General features: G+C 38.7%; 1 long non-coding RNA gene across 1 annotated transcript; it reads left to right on the top strand.

Moving 5' to 3' along the window:
• The first annotated feature begins 6344 nt into the window (after positions 1 to 6344).
• LOC116589208 lies at positions 6345 to 19586 on the top strand. The gene is made up of 4 exons (XR_004285239.1): positions 6345 to 6477; positions 17415 to 17528; positions 18100 to 18197; positions 19380 to 19586. It is a non-coding gene; the product is annotated as an uncharacterized LOC116589208 (long non-coding RNA).
• The last annotated feature ends 216 nt before the right edge of the window (positions 19587 to 19802 follow it).

Raw genomic sequence — 19802 nt, 5'->3', positions numbered from 1 at the left:
GAACACCACCGGAAGCCAGGCAGAGTCCAGGAAGGACTCATCTGCAACTTTCAGAGGGAACATGGCCTGTGACACCTGAATTTCGGGTTTCTGTCATCCAGAACTGAGAGACAATTCATTTCCGTTTCTTTCAGCCAGCCAGTCTGTGGCACTTTGTCGCTGTAACTGCGGCAGATGAATACAATTGTCCTTTGACTCCCCTTGGTCCTGCTGAAAAGTCTGTTGTTACTTTGATGTATTGTATCATTTTTCTCTGTTTTAAGCTTTTCCTTTTGCCTTTGGTTTTCAGCCATTTGATTCTAATGTATTTTGTAATTGTCTTTGCAGACATCCAATTTGGATCGCATTTTCTTTAAGATTTATTTATTTATTTTTAAGGGGGCGGGGCAGGACTGAGGGCTTGAGGGGCTTGAGACAGACTCTCAAGCGGACTCCCCACTGAGCACACAGCCCAACACAGGGCCTGATGTGGGGCCCAATCCTATTAACCTGAGACTATAACTTGAGCTAAAATCAAGAGTCAGACACTTAACTGCCTGAGCCACCCAGGCACCCCTGAATCCTATGCTTCTTTGCTCTGTGATTTGATGTGTTTCATAGGCTTAGAAATATTCTTTAAAATATCTTTTTAAATAATCTTTTCCCACATTTTCTCTCTGTCTTCTCCATTTGAGATTCCAAATGCACATTATGTTGGTCTTATTTACCCACTTCCATATGTTTCATGTCATTTTCTGTGTTTTAATTTTTTTCGTTCCTCTGATTACTACAATCTGGATCTCCCCTACTGTGTTATCTTCTGATTCACTAATGTTCTCTCACTTTCCCTACTGTTAAATCCATATTTTGAATCATCACTGTTAGGCTATTATGTTTTTAGTTCTGGAATTTCCATCTGATTCTTTATTATATATTTCAATTCTCTCATGATAGTTACCATATTTCAAAAAACTCAATCATTGACTATATTAATCATAGTTATTTGGAAATCTGGTTTGGATAACTGCAATATCTGTATCATCACAGATCTGTTTTATTGTGTAAATCTTCTCTTGGCTTTCTGTCATTTGGTCTCGTTTACTGGCAAGCCTAGTAATTTCAGAGTATCTGCCAAACATTGTATATGAAAAATTATAGGTGCTCTGGTTGACGTTGTCTTTCTCCAGAGAGAAGTTAATCACCTTCTGGCAGCAAAGAGATATGAGAAAACCATTTTAATACAATCAGGCATTGAGATCATTCAAGGCTACACTTTAGCTTTGTGATGTTCTGCTGTTTCTAATTTGCCTTTACTCCTATAGTGAAGCCCTCTGGAGGTCTCAAGAAAGCCAGCAGTTTTAGTGTGGTCTCCCCTTCACAAACAGACTTCAATTCCCAGCCTCTCTCTTCAGAACTGTGAGTCAGGTAAATCTCTAGTCTGCTTGTTAGCCTCTTACCAGGGGCTTTTGTTCCATTTCTTGACCTCTTGTCCTTGGCTTTTGAAGCTCAGGAATTGGCAAATTTCTCGAGAGAAAGTTGGATATAGAACATAGGGCTAATTCCACTGTTTTTCTCCTTTCCCCAATATTCGATTTCTTGAACATAGGGTGTCTAATTTCATCTCTCAAGGCGAGTAAGTGACCACAAGCACTACCTTTCTTCTTAGGCTTTAGGCTTCTCCACACAAATGAACCAAGTGAAAAATAATGTTGTTGAGCACAGAACTCAATTCAGTTCAGTTCATGAATGTTTCCTTTTCTCTGCAATCTTAGCTCATGAAATTTGTTGGTTTTAGTTGATCTCTACTGTCTTCAAATATCTGTTTCATTAAATACATATTATTTTAATCCCATTTCTTTTCATTGTTCTCTAGGAATTTTTCTTTTTTCCCCCTGACATAAACTTCTTTTTATCCAGAAAATCTTTTAAGAAATATTTGTATTTAATTCATTTTTATTTTCTCCTTACTATCCTTTCCACCATCTTCCCTCATTTTCATTATGTTCTTCATTCTATTAGTAATAAAATGGTCTAATCATAAAGATAAGCATAAGATTGGTGCTAATTTTATGTGTGTGTATGTGTGTGTGTGTGTGTGTTAAAGGAAAGGATAGCCATAAATGTTGATTAAACTTAGAAAGAAAGCCATCATTCTTACCCTACAATTATTTATTCTTTCCACATACCTTTTGTCCCCAAGCAATACTTCCTGGAGTGCCCCAGACATTAAATCCACCATCCAAGAATAGTATTTCCACTACTTTCAAACTTTCTATCATGATCCTTTGGTTCATGTCCTTTTTTAGTTTTTCTATTCATCACTAGAAGCATTTCCTCTCAAGTATACTCGGTAATTTTGCTCTCTCTCCATCAGTGGGTTGGCCATTGTTACCCAGAATATTATTCTAGTTTGGAAAATTATTATAATGCTATTCATCAGTCAGTGATACACACTTGACAAGATCTCAATCCTGGCTGTACCAAATTATGTAGATTCTCCATTGAGTTACCCTTGCTCTAGAAAGTCTAATAGTCACCTCATAATTAACATTCCCCAAACAGAATGTTTGTCCTCCCCACACCATCTCCTTAACTTAGCCCTCTTTACGGATTCTCACTTTCTATCAATGACACTAGCACCCACTTGGGTTGCTAAAGAAATGAATTTGGAAGTAACCTTTAGTTTCTACCCTTCCTTCTTCCAGAGAAACATATGTCAACTCTTTTTACTTCTCTCCAGCCCCACTGCCACACCTGTACCATAACATCATTCCTGGATTGCAGAAAGAGCAATGACTCAGTCCATTCTCTACGTGGCTCCAACATAATCATTTTTAAAATGTAAACGTTGTGCATAGGAGATAAGAATAGCAAATACAGCTTGAGAAAGATGAATCAATTGAAAGCAATCCAAGCATTACATTTTTTTTTTCACGAGTCAGGGGCCAGACCGGTAAATGTTCTATAGTAAGAGGTGGTCTTGCATTCTGATAGCATTACTGCCCTGCTGAAAGTCTTTGTACCATAGATAGCTTCAGTAGCTTCTCATGACTCTTAGCATAAATGACTTACCATGACCTACAGACCCCTCCTTGATCTGCTTATTATTCCCCCTCCTTACCCAGCACCAGCCATACTGTCCCCTTTTCACTCAAGGTTCTTGACGTTATTATTTCATAGCTTATTTCTTACATGTCTTTTTTTAAGAATCAAGCCAATAATCATCTCCACTCTCCATGTTGTATATCTGTCTTAAGTGAACCCCAGTTATTCTCTGTCATGCCATAGAGTTACCGACTTTGCAGTGCATGTGACAATGCAAAATTATTGGGTTTTTTGTTTGTTTGTTTGTTTGTTTTCATTATTGTTCACTTGCACATCATTTCTACCACCATAATGAAGTTTTAGGAACCTTATCTTGTTTACTCCAGTAGCCCTTGGGGCAATACCTGACTTAGAGTAGGTGCTTCCTGAATAATTACTGAGCCCTTTTTGAAAGGGCTGTAGGATTTCCTGCAAAGTTCTGAAAAGTTCTAATTAATCTACTATTTTCTTGAAATAAAATATAATTTTTCAAGTATTACCATTTGTAATAAAAATGATTTATTCTTTGGCTTTTTGTTTTGATTTCATATATAGTATAGCCAATTATATTTTATTACAAGTCTAAAGCAGTTCTGTTATATCCTAGATCAAATGGGCTTTATGAGTCTTCCAGGAAGCCTAAACTGTATTTACTACCTTGCTTCTGTATGAAAATGTGGTCTGTAGTCCAAGTAACAAAAAATTTACTTTCCAACAAACTTTGAATTCAAAATTAATTTTTATATTGATAACAGCCTACATAGAGTTCTGAGCGATCATTAAACGAGAACCCAAGTTTCATTAAAAACATCCTAGGGGGCGCCTGGGTGGCTCAGTGGATTAAGCCGCTGCCTTCGGCTCAGGTCATTATCTCAGTGTCCTGGGATCAAGCCCCGCGCCGGGCTCTTTGCTCAGCGGGGAGCCTGCTTCTCTCTCTCTCTGCCTGACTCTCTGCCTACTTGTGATCTCTCTCTCTCTGTCAAATAAATAAATAAAATCTTTTAAAAAAAAACAAAAAAAAACCATTCTAGGATCCATGAAGCACCCACAGTCAGCCCTGTTTTCAAAAGTAGGGAAGATGTAGATGGTAAGTACATAAAGGTAGTCCTTTATATGGAACAAGAAAGGTATACAATCTGTAGTACATACAGTGGATGTGAGTGTGGTACTCTAGGTGCCTGGACAACCAGAGAGTTGTTACGTAGATTTCTTTGCTAAAAACTATCTAAAACCAATAAAAAATAATATATTTATTGGTACATTTATTGGTGGTTGTTTAAAGCAATTTTAGCATTGAGTCTCATTTAGTTTCTTGAAATTCATCTTAGAGCAGACATCTTAGAGCAGAGAGTAGTGGGAGTGTATTCTCCTCTACAGTAAAATAATGTTTGTGTTTGCTTTGTATTCATATTTTTCTTTGATATTTATTTAACTAATTTATGAGACCAATAAAGGACTATTGCCTCTACTATTTAGCACAACTATTTTCTTGTTTTATTTTACATAAGTGTTTTTCATTTCGTTTTGTTCTAAATGCAGAGGAATTTACCTGTTTTTCTGGCCAAGAATTACGATATAATTTACTCAAACACAGGTAACAGCTGAATTTCTATATTAACAGTCAGAAAGTGTTGTTTCAATAAAAAATTATATAAATTTAGTGGTTGTCAGGGAAGAACTGAAAATAACTCCATATCTGCATGTCAGCCGAATTCTATACTTGTTATGCTTAAATGGATCTCATTTTCCCTGAAGTTCAGCAAATCAACAGAATTTTTTAAAATATTAAAGAAGAAAGAAAATGAGTTATATCTGTGTTATGGTAAATAAATATTGCAGATTAAAGTTATGCACATGTATGTGTGTGGATATGAATGTGAATTTACACATGTAAATATGCACGTGTATATATGTTCCCCATGTTATTGAAATGAATTTTTCCTCCTGCAAGCCTAACATTAGACATAAAACTTCCCATAACAGGCTGTATTGGTCAATGTGTCCCTGGAAGAAGGTGTTTTGTATCTCAGAGGTAGCATAAGCCCCATTAGATGTGGTGTTGCTATGGTAACTGCTCTCTCTTTTTTAATTGAATAGCATAGTAAGTAGTCTTATAAAACTCACCAACCCATAACTTTCTGGTGCCTCAAGGCAGCTTTAACTTAACCACCTTCTCTTTGTCTTTGTTTTTTTTTTCAGGTTAAGGGATTCAGGTGTTTGGTTCTGCCTGTTTTATGAGTCTGATGTGCCTGGGTATTAAAATCATTGGGTTGTTGACCACAGATAATTTCCAAACAGGAGCTCAATGTAGTTATAAAATCAAGAGAAGAATACAACATTTCAGTTGCAGGAACAAAAGCAAACTTCTGCATAAGGCCTTGTCTGTAAAACTCAGACTGAATAAGGCCCAAGGATTTGATCTGATTTCACCAGAACTTATCTACACCTGGCAGCATGCAAAGAAATCATTCTAGAAACACAAGAGCCACAAAGAGTGTTGTGTTAAAATAAGTCTTCAGCAACAGGCTCACATATTTTAGATTAAACAGAAATTCTCCTAGGATCCAACAGTCCTTTTTTCCTTTCTGGCTCAAACACACACCTCATAAAATATCTACGCTTTAGTGTAGAGATGTTGCATGGGGTCAAATAAAATATATTGTAACTCCCTCCCCACCCCCTTTCCCTCCTAGAGACAGTAATTCTTTCTGGTTATTTTGCTGGCTATTTATGTTTAAACTGTTAGTAAATCTCTTTTAAAGGGAAAGTGAATATATGGGAATTGCTAGTGTTCTTTAGGAAAATAGGGCTGTTAGAACTTGTTCTACTTGTGGAAGAGGGTAGCAAGGTATGACAAAAAGAACATTTTGATAATACTAATCTAGTGTCAGCAAATACTTCCTACTGAGTAGCATTACGATTTTTCAAAAAAAAACCGAGTGGGTAAGAACAATCAGAGATACCTGTCTGTAAGTTGATACTGGGTATTGACCCTTCATACTATCAAAGGAACACAAAGTCTAGAGCTTAGAATTTACCTTGTCTAACTCCCCATGCAATTATAGATTCTCTTTATAATATTAAAAAGTTAATTTGAAAACATGTTTCTCTCTAATCTCTCAGTACTCCTAAATTTTGATGCAACTCAAATATAGTTGATGACTGCTTGCTCAACTTCGCTAGCATCTTTTACAAGATGAATAATTTAGTTTATATTTAGGCAATGAATAAATACCATAGCAAAGTGGGTAATTATAACAGCTTTACTCTTTTCAGAGTGTTCCTCTGCAACTCAGAGAAATCCCAGAGAAAATAAAGGAACAGGAACAAGGAATTAAGTATACGAACGAAATGTACCTACAGTATCTTTGGAAGAAGCATACCCCGTTGAACTGAGGGTACAGAGATCTCCAGGTGAGAGATATTGGGGACACTACTCCCTAGGTGTCTTTTGCTGCTAGTGTGGTGCTGAGTATGCAAAGAATTCCAGGCTCTAAGCGCTCTTTACCCGCCATTTTTCAATGTTGTGTTTGCAGTGAGCATCCTTGAGGAGTGCAATAATGTCTCCTTCTGAGACAAAGAGCATTCTTGCTTACTGTGTACTATAAAACAGCAGGTTCCCAATATCAGTGTTCCCTGGCCATAAGGTAAAGCCATTGCAGGTGAAGCATCAAGCTGGGCTCTCTGTGTCACCCCTGTGGGACATGGCAGACAAGGGGGAAAGGATGTAAACATGCTGTTGTTTATGCTCCTTGCTTTGCTATAAGTAATAAAGTCCTTTGTCTCTGATCCAGGAGTCTCGTGTCTTTTGGCAACATCTGCGAAACAGGAGCAGGCTTATTTATCAGCTTGTAAGTAGGATAAAATCCCCAACCAGGTAGGAGGAAGTTGCTAAAATCATCCTTAGATCTTTGAGGGCATAGTACTAATATACCATCAAAACTATAACCTGGTTTTTGCCAGGAAAGAGAGCCATAGTTTAATTATTCTAAATCTGAAGCCATTACCTTGGTAGATGTTCTAAAAGCAAGTAAAACAATTTAAAGCACATACAAAAGGGGCAGGGAGGGCATTGCTTAAAGGTATGTGGTGGTTATTTAACAAGATGAGGACTTCTTTTTTTTTTTCCAAGGCAGAAAACTTTTAGACTAACATTATTTTGCCCTACTATTTAGAACAGAATTTTAGACCTTTGATCACCTATGTGTTTAAAGGGTATAAAATAATTTTAGTCTGTCATGACCAGAATCATAGCATGTTTTATAGACTGTGTCACCTTTTAGCAGAAGTGGCATTGTGGTCCTTCCTAGCTTTCTTAGGCAACTAAGTTTTCAATGAAATACCTACTGCATCTTTCCACACATCTGTTAAGGCAAAAGTATTTGTATTCAGTTGGGTAACAGACTAACTGTACATGTGATCAGAGCAAATAGTCTGGAAGGTTCTGATGCTCTATGGCTATCAAATCCACAAGTAGGATAAATAATATCTATGAAGATAATCCAAAGAACATGAAGTCCATTTATTTCTCTAATCCATCTCTCTTTATCTCTCTAAACCATCATTTCTCAACTTTTTACTTTTTTAATTGCCCCCTCCTAGAGCCTTTTTTGGCACTCCCTCCCCCCACGCCTTCAACTGCTTCCCTGCCAAGCTTCAAGGGAAATTTCAATACCAGAGGTACACTATATATTTGCCTGTGTGCTACTGCCCTTGGAAGGCAGTATTACAGTGGCACAACCACTGTAATATCTAGGATTTTTTTGATTTCTGAGAACCAATCATTACCCCCGGGTGGATGGTTTTGCCACACTGAGAACTCCTATGCTAAACACTCCAAAATCTATCCCTGGACCCAGCCGTATACTTCCCTGCCTACACTGTTAATAGGCTCTCTCAACGCGCCCCCCCCCCCCCTTTTTAACTGCCTTGTACTTTGGGGTAATGGTTATATTTAGTGACGCTATAGAAAAATAGCACATGAAACTACTTAAGGCTACTAAGAGATTCGTCACTGGGGGCACCATAACGCAATGATTACAAGTGACCTCTGGTTACCTGAATTTAGATCTTGATGTTAGATTTCCTAGCTCTGTAGAGCTAGGCGTGTTGGTTAGCATCTCCAAGTCTCAATTTGCTCGTGTGTCACATGAGGATCACAACAGTACTCACACCACAGGCCGTTTATACAAAATAAGGATAAGATGCATGTAAATTAGGTGACCAAGTAAAATCTTCAGAGTATTAGCTCTTATAGGCAGGCAGTTCTGCAGGGGCTTCTGCACAAAGAGGCTAAGAGTGTTCTCACGGGTCACACTTTCGAGAATAAAGGAGGAATTTTATGCTAGGAATAGATATTAAGAGTTGTGATTGACAGATTTCCTCCTTCTCACCATCCGATAGGAAGTTTCAAGTCCAATTTGTGTTCCTTCCCGTATCAAGTACACAGTAATTCATAGTATATAATTGACTCCCGATTCCAAATTATCCTCTTGCTCTTATTTTCCTTTCTTATTTAGCATGGATTTGGGGGTCATACAGATCTGGGTTGAGTCGTGTATCCATTACTCATTAGCTTGTTAACTTCAGGTGAATTCTTCTGCCTCCTTAATTTTCTTTGTTCTCATTCATAAGATGAGGTCAATACTGATACCTAACTAATAAGATTGTTCAGAGGAAAGTACATGGCACCTAATGAGCGACAAGAATTCAATTATTCTTATTCATTTACTTTTATGACTTATATTATCTTGCCATATTTTTTATATCTGTATAAATCATATTTTTCCAGTAAGATGAATAAAAATAAACCCAGAACATTGCTGCTGTGATTTGAAGGTTTGTGACCCCCAAAATTTGTATGTGAAATCCTAATGCCGTGCGATGGCATCAGGAGGTGGGGCTTTGGGAGGCGGTGGGAGGTGCTTAAATCCTGAGGGCAGAGCTTTCAGGAACGGAAGTAGGGCTCTTAGGACAGAGAGCGCTCCTGAGCCCCCTCTACTATGTGAAAATACAATGACAAGTCTGAAACTCAGAAAAGGACCCTCTCTCAACGGTGCTAGCACTCTGCTCTTGACATCCTAGCCGCCAGAACTGTGAGAATTAAATTCCATTTTATAAGCCACCCAGTCTGTAAAACCGTGTTACAGCATCCTGACTGGTCTAAGACGGTTGCAATGACCACAGTGCTCCTCTGCAGGGGTTTAAGGTCTTGGATATTTCCTCACACCGTCACTAGAGTCCCCTTGACTGAGAAGCGAGCAATGATGTTGACCCAGTACCTTTCCAGTCATCATTGCAGACCTTTATGTTCAAGTCCGCAGCTGTGACATTGACCTACGACCCGTGGATGATTGAGAATGAAAGTCTGCCCAGGGTGATGTTTAGTAGGTCAAACCCTAGAACTAAATTTAGATACTAGACCCTGGGCCTGAAGGTCAGCACAGTTTTGCTTGTGATGCAAGCCAAGCGTCTTCATGCCTGTGTCCCCCATCTGCTAATTGACATAGTTGTCTTTTCTTATTGGCTTCCATCTCAGGGCTTGTCCTAACATCTGTAAAAACCCTCAGCCTCGATTAAAGTATTAGCTTCTTCACTTTGCCGTGTGCCCCTGAATACCTTGCTTTACCTCCTTGGTTTCTCCTCTATAAAATGGAGAAAAAGATATTCAGAGATCTGTGAAAATGATGTATGTAAACTTACATATAAACATGGAAATCATTGTGCCTAGCCTATAGTAGATACTCTGTAAATGTAAACTTGACTCATTTCCCTTTTCTTAGTGGGAGAGTCAGGGTTTTAGACTGACCCTCAAGTTAAGAATAGAAAAAAAAAGAATTTATTTCCCCAAGTGTCTATAATACATTCATTTAGCCTGTAAAATAGACCTCAATACAAAGCCTAAAGGCAAAGTGCTCTGCCCACAGCTGTTCTTTGTTCATCTCTGTTCAGAGAAGTTTGGCTGTGCATGGGTAAAACTGATGAGAATAGGCATGAATGAAGGAGGGGGAGAGAAAGGAAAAGTAGGTACTTGATATTTTTCCTCCATATTGATAGTGGTGCCATGGGGGATGTCTTCTCTGAGACTCTGCAGTAGGCAGAATTCTAAGATGATCCCCAAGAATCCACATCCTTCTCTCCGCTGTGACGGGACCCCTGGAATATGACAGGACATCTCTCCCACTAAGTCGCATGACAAAAGGGGTTTGGGAAATGTAATTTTGGTTAGTAATGTGTGACTTTGAGTTAACCAAAAAGGAGATTATTTGAGTAAGTCTGATGCAATCACATGAGCTCTTTAAATCTGTATTTAAGGACGCCTGGGTGGCTCAGTCAGTTAAGCCGCTGTCTTCGGCTCAGGTCATGGTCCTAGGGTCCTGGGATCGAGTCCTGCATCGGGTTCTCTGCTCAGCAGGGAGCCTGCTTCCCCCTCTGTCTCTGTCTGCCTCTCTGCCTACTTGTGATCTCTGTCTGTCAAAGAAATAAATAAAATCTTAAAAAAAAAAACCCTGTATTTAGAGGATGAAGATAAACAAGGTCAAAGATCTGAAGCATGAGAGGCTTTGACTTGCCCCAACTAGCTTGAATATGGAGGGGGCCATTTGGCAAGGAACGTGGGTAGATCCTGGAAGTTGAGAGTGGCCCCAAGGCTGGCAGCCAGAAAAATAAGAGGGACCTCAGTCCCACAACTGCAAGAAACTGAATTCTGCCAATAACAAGAATGAGCTTTGGGGCGCCTGGGTGGCTCAGTGGGTTAAGCCGCTGCCTTCGGCTCAGGTCATGATCTCAGGGTCCTGGGATCGAGTCCCGCATCAGGCTCTCTGCTCAGCAGGGAGCCTGCTTCCCTCTCTCTCTCTCTGCCTGCCTCTCCGACTACTTGTGATTTCTCTCTGTCAAATAAATAAATAAAATCTTTAAAAAAAAAAAAAAAAAAAAAACAAGAATGAGCTTGGAAGTGAATTTTTCCCCAGAGCCCCCAAGTGAGATCTCAGGGTCTGACTGATATTTTCATTTCAGACTTAAGAGATCCTAAGGAGAGAGACCAGCCATTCTCTGCCTGGACTCCTGACCTATAGAAACCATGATATAAGAAATTTTTGTTGTTTTAAGGTGCTAGGTTTGTAGCAGTTTATTGAACAGCAATAGAAAACTAATGCATGTTGGGTGATACACCAGAGCTTACAGAGATACCCAAGGTAATACCTGGAAACAGCCAAGAGTCCTATCCCAAATATTTAAGCATTAGCTCAACTGCTATTAGACATTATCTCCTTGAGTTACCAGCAACCCAGAATTAGCCACCTACCCCTACCTAGCTTGGGAATGAGGTCCTGGAAGTCCTTCACTGGCATGGCCCCTAGTTCATCCCTCAACATTCCAGGCTGCTCTGAAGTAATCAGTTCATATCTTTGATTCTGTATCATTCATGACATGCTCATTTATTTCTTCCTGACTTTAAATATCCTTGCATTCCACTATTATTACTTAACTTCTACTAAATTCTAAGGTCCTGGGATGAAGACTTTTTTAAATCTCCAGTACCTACTAGTCTTTGCAAACTATGAAAGTATTGATTAAAGGAGTAAGATAGTGATGTAAGGAATCTTGCTTATCTTTCAAGTCCTATCCCAATCAATATGGCATTTTCTGATCTAGCATTCTCCTGAAATATGAAAGGAAAAGGGAACATACTAATGGATGAACCACCAAGACAGTGCCAGAAGATACATCAAAAGCTGCCATAGAAGGGGAATACCTTTTTTCTGGCAGAGAAGGGAGGGAGAACTTAAAAATTATGATTTCAGTATTCCCAGAAAAATTTGAGAAGCTATCTTATTCAGAATTAACCAGGACCAAAAAATCTAGAAACAGTTCTTGGAAATGATACATATGTTGTCAAAATAAAACATTGACTAGGATAACTGAATAATAACTTGGACACAAGTTAATATTAAGTTTGCAAACTGAAAGATTCACAGACACTTATTCCTCCATTCACTCCTGTCTAAGAACATAGAGCACAACAACAAAAAGATGAAAAACATGTGAGGAAAGTATTAAGAGTTGTATCTATTAAAAATATGTTAAGGGGCACCTGGGTGGCTCAGTCAGTTGAGTGTATGACTCTTGATTTTAGCTCAGGTCATGATCTCAGGGTCATGAGATCAAGCCCTGAGTCAGCTTGCCCTTTTCCCTCTCTGCCTCTCTGTTTGCTCACTATCTCTTTCTCTGAAATAAATAAATAAAATCTTTTTAAAAATTAAAATATGTTAAGGAAAATGCCCAGAAACAAAGTAAAACACATTGTTGAAGATGTGAACAGGAAATTTCTCTGAGGGAAAACAACAGTCACATCTTCAGATTCGAAAGGGGCTACCAAGTAACTATGTATTATTTTATTGTTCATTTATTCAACAAATAATTATTGAGCTCAGTTTATTCAGAATGTTGTGGATATGGAAGTGAAGATTAAAAATAATTTTTTAAAAATTAAAAAATCTGTGGTAGGCAATATTTTTAAATGGCCTCCAAGTTTCCTACATTCTATATGACCTTCCATTGGTTATGGAAAGGGACCTAAGATGGCGGTGGGTGTTATTTCTTTGCTAATTTACACTACATAGTAAAGGCAAAGAGATTTTGTAGATATAATTAAGGTCCCTAAGCAGTTTGCCTTTGAGCTCTGTTATCCATCATAGGATAATTTCCTAGGTATGCCTCGTGAGCCCTTTAAAAGTGGTTTTAGAGGGTGCTGGGTGGCTCGGTCAAGCATCCAACTCTTGATTTCAGCTCAGGTCATGATCTCAGGGTCCTGCTGGGCTCCATGGTCAGTGCAGAGTCTGCTGGAACTTCTCCCTCTCCCTCTGTTCCTACTCACACATACTCTCTCTCTCTCTCAAATAAATACATAAAATCTTTTTTTTTTTTTAAGTGGTTTTATGACTTCCTTGAGCTTAGAGACTAGAAGGAACTCTTTCTGCTGCTGCCTTTGAGGAAACGAACTGCCAAGAACTCAGTAGCTTCAAGGAAATAAATTCTGCCAACAACCTGACCGACCATGGAAGTATCCTTCCTTAAGTCAGGCTTCCAGATAAGAATGCAGCCCAGCAAACACCTCGATTTTAGTCTTGTGAGACCCTGAGCAGAGGACTTCATTATCGTTCATAGACTTCTGACCTACAGAAACTATGATATAATTAACAGGTGCTGCTTTAAACTCCTACATTTGTGGTAACTCTTAAACAGTAGCAGAAACCCAATACAAAATCTACATTAGGATGGAATTTCAGGACTGTAAGGGTAAGGGAAAGTTCTGTAATTTTCAAAGGAAAATTTTAAAGTTCTAAAATCAGAGTAACTTTACAGTAACAACATGGTATTCTAGAAAACAATAGAACAATACCTTCCATGTTTGGAGGAAAAATGATTTGGAGCTAAACAATGAATAAAACAAGAGTGAAATAAATACATTTTCTGACATGCAAGGACATTGAAATTACACTGTCCATATGGCATGGTTTTGAGAAAATCATAGAATATAGGATAAAAAGAATCAATTTGACTTTTACTCTTGAGATAGTCTCCTTAGAGGGGTCCCTATGAAGATTTCCAGATGTGTCCCTTGGATCTGGAGCATCGAGTACTCTAACTCTGCTTATCTTTTCTTTTTACATTTTTATTGAGGTAAAATATAGACTGATTAATGTGCATCAAATTCACTAATCTTCTATTTTGTATTTTCTACATTCTCTCTTCTATTCACTAACCACTAAGATTTGAGGAAATTTACAGAAATAAATATCCAGGTAATGACTACCAAGATCAAAATAGAGAACGTGTCCAGTCCCCCAGAAGGTGATTTTACCCTCAAAATGGCCACCCCACCCCCATTTCTATCCCCATCATTCGTTTTCTCGGGTCTGGCACTTCATCTGAATGCATTCCCACAATGGGTACTATTTTATGCCTGGTTTCTTTTGCTGTGACAGTCATTCTTATCATGGTCTCTGCCAATAGTTCATTCTCTTTTCATGGTTGCATAATATTTAATAGATCATTTATATGCCACAACTGAGCCATTGTCCTTTCGGGTGTTTGAGTTGTTTTTTTGGTTTTTGGCTATCATGATAAAAGCTGCAGTGGAAACCATAAGAGACTCTTAATCTCACAAAACAAACTGAGGGTTGTTGGGGGATAGTGGGGGTAGGGATAGGGTGGCTGGGTGATGGACATTGGGGAGGGTATATGATATGGTCAGTGCTGTGAATTGTGTAAGCTTGATGATTTACACACCTGTACCCCTGGGACAAATAATAGATTATATGTCAATAAAAATAATTTTTAAAAAAAGCTGCTGTGGATATCTCCCCACAGTATTTTGGCTGTGGGCCCTCAGTGGAGTTTGGCCAAATACCTAGGAATGGATTTCTGGGTCACGGGATAGTAGATCTTTTTATTGCTTTTAATCATTTATGTTCAAGCTACAGGGAAAATATTGAAGGTTCATGTATAGTAATAAAGTAAAAGAAAATAACAAAATCTTGGTAATTTAAAAGCAAGGTTAAAAGTGCCAGAAGTCAATGGGAAAAAATAATAGTCCAGCTCATTTACTCATATTCACCAACTGTAGTCAGAGTAAACTTTTCCAAAATTCTATTCTGATCATGGTCTGCCTCTGCTCCAAAGCATCTTCCTCTGGTTCTCCAGATAAAGGCAAAGCCCCTCAATAAAGCCTGCGAAGCTCTGCATGGCTGGCCTCTACTTATCTTTTCTATCTTATCTCTTGGCTCTTCTCCACGTTTTCCACTTAAGTCCCACTGGCTTCTCTCACATCATTCTTGCCATGACTTCTCTGTCTCAGGGCCTTTGAAAGAGCTGTTCCTCTTCCTGGAATGTTCTTGAGACCAGTTTCCACCTAGCTAAGTCCTATTCGTCCCTCAGATCTCTTACCAGAGGTAACCATTTCTGAGAAACCACCCCTCCTCTCCTTAATATAAGTTCTCATAACTCTGTGAACTTCTGGGCAGCACTTGTCATTGCAATTTATTTGTTTGTATTATTATTGATTGAGCTTTGCCTTTTTCATTAGGTGGCAATTTCCATAATGACAGAGTTTATGTCCATTTTTACTCAGCATTTTATCTAGTTTAGCAGTTGGTCAATGTAGGCACTCAATAAATACTTATCAAGCTGAAGAAAGAACCTTACATGGTGAAGAGAATTTTGAAATTGAAGAACCAATATCATTCACAATTATGAAGGCAATCATCTGAGGAACAGAAGATAATAATATAAATTTAAATAAGAGAGAGGAGAAGATTCTAATAAGTGAACTAAATTTCTCTTCTTTCTATAATGGAGTCAAAAGCCTACCACTTATAGAGATAATCAACAGAGGAACTAAAAGTAGAAGCATTTAAGTGTAACCATCTCTGGGAAACAAGGCTAAGGCTGGGGAATGGAGTTTGGGGAGATAGATTTTTACTCAAAAATTTTTAGCTTCTATTTTTAAAAAAGATTTATTTATTTACTTGAGAGAGAGAGAGAGAGAGAGAGAGAGTGTGTGTGTGTGTGTATGCATGACAAAGGGAGAGAGAGAGAATCTCAAGCAGACTCCCTACTGAGCATGGAACCTAATACAGGGCTTGATCCCAGGACCCCAAGATCACAACCTGAGCAGAAATCAAGAGTCAGATGCTTAACTGACTGAACCACCCAAGTGCCCCCATTTTTATCCTTATTTTTGATTTGTTGTACTATAAAACATTTATTATAATAAATAACAGAAAGATGAAACCCAAGGTTACTATACATTGGAAACCTCTGGAAGACGGGGGAAGCTAACTTTCCTATCTCCCCCTTTGTCAGGAGTTGGGTGTAGAGTAAGGCACCTGTGATTAGGTATTTGAGGTTGTTGACAAATTTCCCATGTCTGTGACAAATTCAAGTGTTCAGTAAGGTGAACCAATGAAACCATAAACTGATTTGAAGACTATCAGGGGTAACAACAGGTTTTGGAATTTCATAGAGCAAGATGTCCTTGTCCCTTGGAGCTAGTTAAGGCAATCAGGGATCAGGGCAAAATATCAGTGTCCTGGGTGGTTCTCACATTTGTTCCTGTGCTAGGTACAGGACAGGGGGTTGTAGTACTTAATCAAATTGGTCATAAAAAAAAAAATTGGTTACATCTCACAATGCAGGAATAGAAGAGAGGGAACAAAGTCTTACACATATTATAGGTTTCAAATAGAAAAGCTCAACAATGAAGTAGGAACAAATATTTTAAACCAAATTGGTAAATCAGAGCCGAGGATTAGGATTTTTCAGGAGAGAACTTGGCAGTGGGATATGGGGTCTTGGGGACAGGGAAGTCCATATTAATTCTGATCCACAACTGACTTTCTTAGTAACCCTCTCAAAGGGTCAGGGTCAGGATCTTGTCTTCTGGGCTGTGCTGCTGAACACATCCACTCTACATGCCAATGTGTCCTCTAAACTTCAGTACAAACCGACTTTAAAAAAAACAAAAACCTTTATATTGCCCAGAACCAAAGATAGCCCCTCCCTCCTTGATTTCCCAAAGCACTTTTTCTCATCTTCTTGTGGCATTTAGCCCTTTATATCCTGCATTCTGGTTATACATGAGCATTTCTTACTTCCCTCATTTATCTAAGAGGTCAGGAGAATTAGGGATCCACATTCATCATGGGGACTGGCCTTGGACGTTACACATCACTGGTGAAAGAAGGCTTAAGAGCAAATCCGGTGCTACCTGAGGACCACAGATGACAAATTTTCCCCATCTCACTGATGTGTCGCATGCACTGGGCCTTACCAGTATGCTCTGGTTAGCGTCGCAAAATTCAGAATGTGTATTGCTATATCATGCTAGGAAGTATATCCTATTATTTCCATTAGTACTATTCGGGGGATGAAAATGTTTTCTATCAGTGCTGATAAGTCCTGCATATCTCTCTGTATCAGATGTTTGCATCAGGAAACCAGACGTTGATTTTTAATTAACAAGAACCGAGAAGATATGCGAATATATCTGCTATTAATAATAACAATGATTCACGCAGGCTGCGTGGTTTGAGCTACCTTCTTAGATTGTATCATTTAAGTCCTTATGAAGTTCTACCATTCTTCCACAAAGACAAACCGTTGTTCTACATACCCATTGTCTATAAACTTAAAACAACTAATGAAAATGTCTTAGAGGGAAGAAATAATAGCAAAATTCACATTACATTCAAAGTAAGCCATTTTCTGTGATTTTTAGTGAATGCAAAGAAATCCGTTCGAGTTGGGATTTCTGAGAAATAAAGATGCGGGGTCTACTTCTGTTCCAGGGAATCCTGTTCTCCTCGTCTCCCAAGGCCGTTATCTCCTTTGTGTTATTACGGATGAAATTGGTTGAAACATAAAACACACAATGGATATTTCATACTTGAATAATACAGAAGGTAATATATGCAGAAAAGTTTTTCCAAGGCATGTCTGAGTATATACTTCTGAATTTTACTGGAAAACATGTCATTCCGTTCAGAACTCTGAATTAAGATGCACTATTTTTTGCTGAAGGCTATTTTAAATTAGGCTAATAAATTGCTACTCTCTGCCTTGCGTGATAATGCATTACATTATCTACTGATGTACATGTATTGTTTGACTCTAATGGTGTGGAAATTAAATGTTAGACATGGGCCAGATGTTCCTATAGATGAATATGAAGTATGACTCTGGCATAGTCATGTCTCATTGGAATGAAGAGGAAGGCACGGTAACAAACCACAGGAACAGCCGCCTCGAGAAACTTCCTCTGAAACTGGGCTCCCGCAAGAACTAACATCACGCGTGTCTCTATCCTCTGAGTCCTGGTCTTTGAGGAGGGTTACAAATGTTGGTGGTATTTACACCTCTTTGTGGGGAAAGACGTCTCACTGCCTAAAATGCAGAATAAAATAAAATCATGACTATGAAACTACCTGGAGGGGTGTCCACAGACAGTAAATATTTGTCATCTTTATTTGACAGAGAGGAGCAGCTTGGAATGTTTTCCCGGACTGTGCACCTCGACATGGCAGTGAGATTTCCAGGGTCATTCCTGGGCTCTGCGAAGAGTTCACAGCAGGGTAGGAGGGATGTGGAAGCTGGGGGAAGGGAAATGGTGAACAAATGGGCCTTATGGTGAATTTTAATGAAGATTCCCTGCTGGCGTTAGCCCCACTGGAAAAAAAAAAAAAGGCAAAAAGGGTAGAGAGAAGAAAAGAAGGAAAAGAAACCCATAATCTATTCAAGAGGCTAACTTACAAATGGGATCATAATTCCAACTGTAGAAACGTGGCAGGAACGAGGTAGGGGTCGGGGAGGACCAAGGATGTCTATTGTTGCTGCTTCTGCAGCCACTCCTCCAACTACGAATATGTAGATATAGTTTTGAAAATCGTCAGACATGAATCCATTATATCATCTTACCATAAATCAGCCACCCACTCAGTGAGAAACGTTTGCCAGTCTGTGCTGAGGGATGGCAGGTGCGGGCTTCTGGAAGCTCTGAGGTGGGGTACTTCGGTTTCGGCGAAAATAGGGATAAAGAAGGAAATCTGTGGGTACGTTCCATGATATCCCAGAGGAACAGAGGAGAGAGACAAAGGTAACTCAGAGAAAGGCTGGGCCAGTGCTGGCAAGTATCCTCTTTTAAAAGAGCCTCTGAATTCCAAGAGGGATAAGATGAGAAAATGTAACAAGGAGAGAAAATACATAAAATCTTTCAGGAGAGTTTTGAGCTGCAAGTGTTGAAGTCATGCTTTCCCCCTCACCCTCTTGGGGTTTGCTTGAAATTCAGGATACTGAGGAATTCATTGCTTTGTGCCTAGAGGTTTTTGTCTGTGTGCTTCTCTCTTTCTACCAAGATATTTTCTTTCTGATTTATATAGACTCCTTTTCTTTTTTTTTTTAATTTAGCATCATTTCTGATTTTTGGTCCAATCAACATTGATTTCTCAGGAGTAGCTTAACTCTTCTTTTTGGCTTTGTTTTTCTTTCTCTGCTACTTCTTTGTTGTGTCACTTAAAGAAAAAAAAAAGGAGTGCTTTGGAAACTCTTCCTTCTTACACATGAAGGTAAGGTCGTTTTTCTCTCGTATGAATTTTCTACGCAGATGAATGTCTTGCCCTTCTGGATCTCCTTTTCAAGCTAGACATGGACAGAAACCTATTGTTTCCTCGTTGTAAGGTGTGTACTAATTATGTATTCAATATGTTCATAGTGTCATCAGTTCCAGACAAATTAATGAGTCCATTTCTGCCTTCCAGAGTTATTAAGCTGCATGAAATGATGAGTAGAAGTCTGGAACCCTCATCTTTTGGATAAAATGCTTCCATTTCTCTAAATCCTGAAAGTTTTCATTATCATTGAAGCAAAATGGGTTCTCACAATCCCTGAAACAGACAAGCCTGTGGGGGAGTACCCTTTGATGGGCAGACATTGGCATTTTTGTGCTGAACAAGCTTCCTGGTCGTTATGTCACCAAAATAAATAAATAAATAAATAAAATTGAAAACCTCTATCTTAAGGTCAAACTGTCTTGCTTATTTCTTGTGTGTTAGAATATATTTTTAATCACGAGACATATTTAAATTTATATTTATGAGATATATTTAAATACAGTCACTGATTAAGTGGAGAAAAAAGAGGGAAATTAAGGAAAACAAGGAGAGAAAACATGAGTTTCTAAT

The sequence above is a fragment of the Mustela erminea genome, chromosome 4, assembly GCF_009829155.1.
Source record: "Mustela erminea isolate mMusErm1 chromosome 4, mMusErm1.Pri, whole genome shotgun sequence".
Lineage (NCBI taxonomy): Eukaryota > Metazoa > Chordata > Mammalia > Carnivora > Mustelidae > Mustela > Mustela erminea.
The sequence above is the reverse complement of the archived record's forward strand: the minus strand, read 5'-3'. Positions and strand labels throughout refer to the sequence as shown.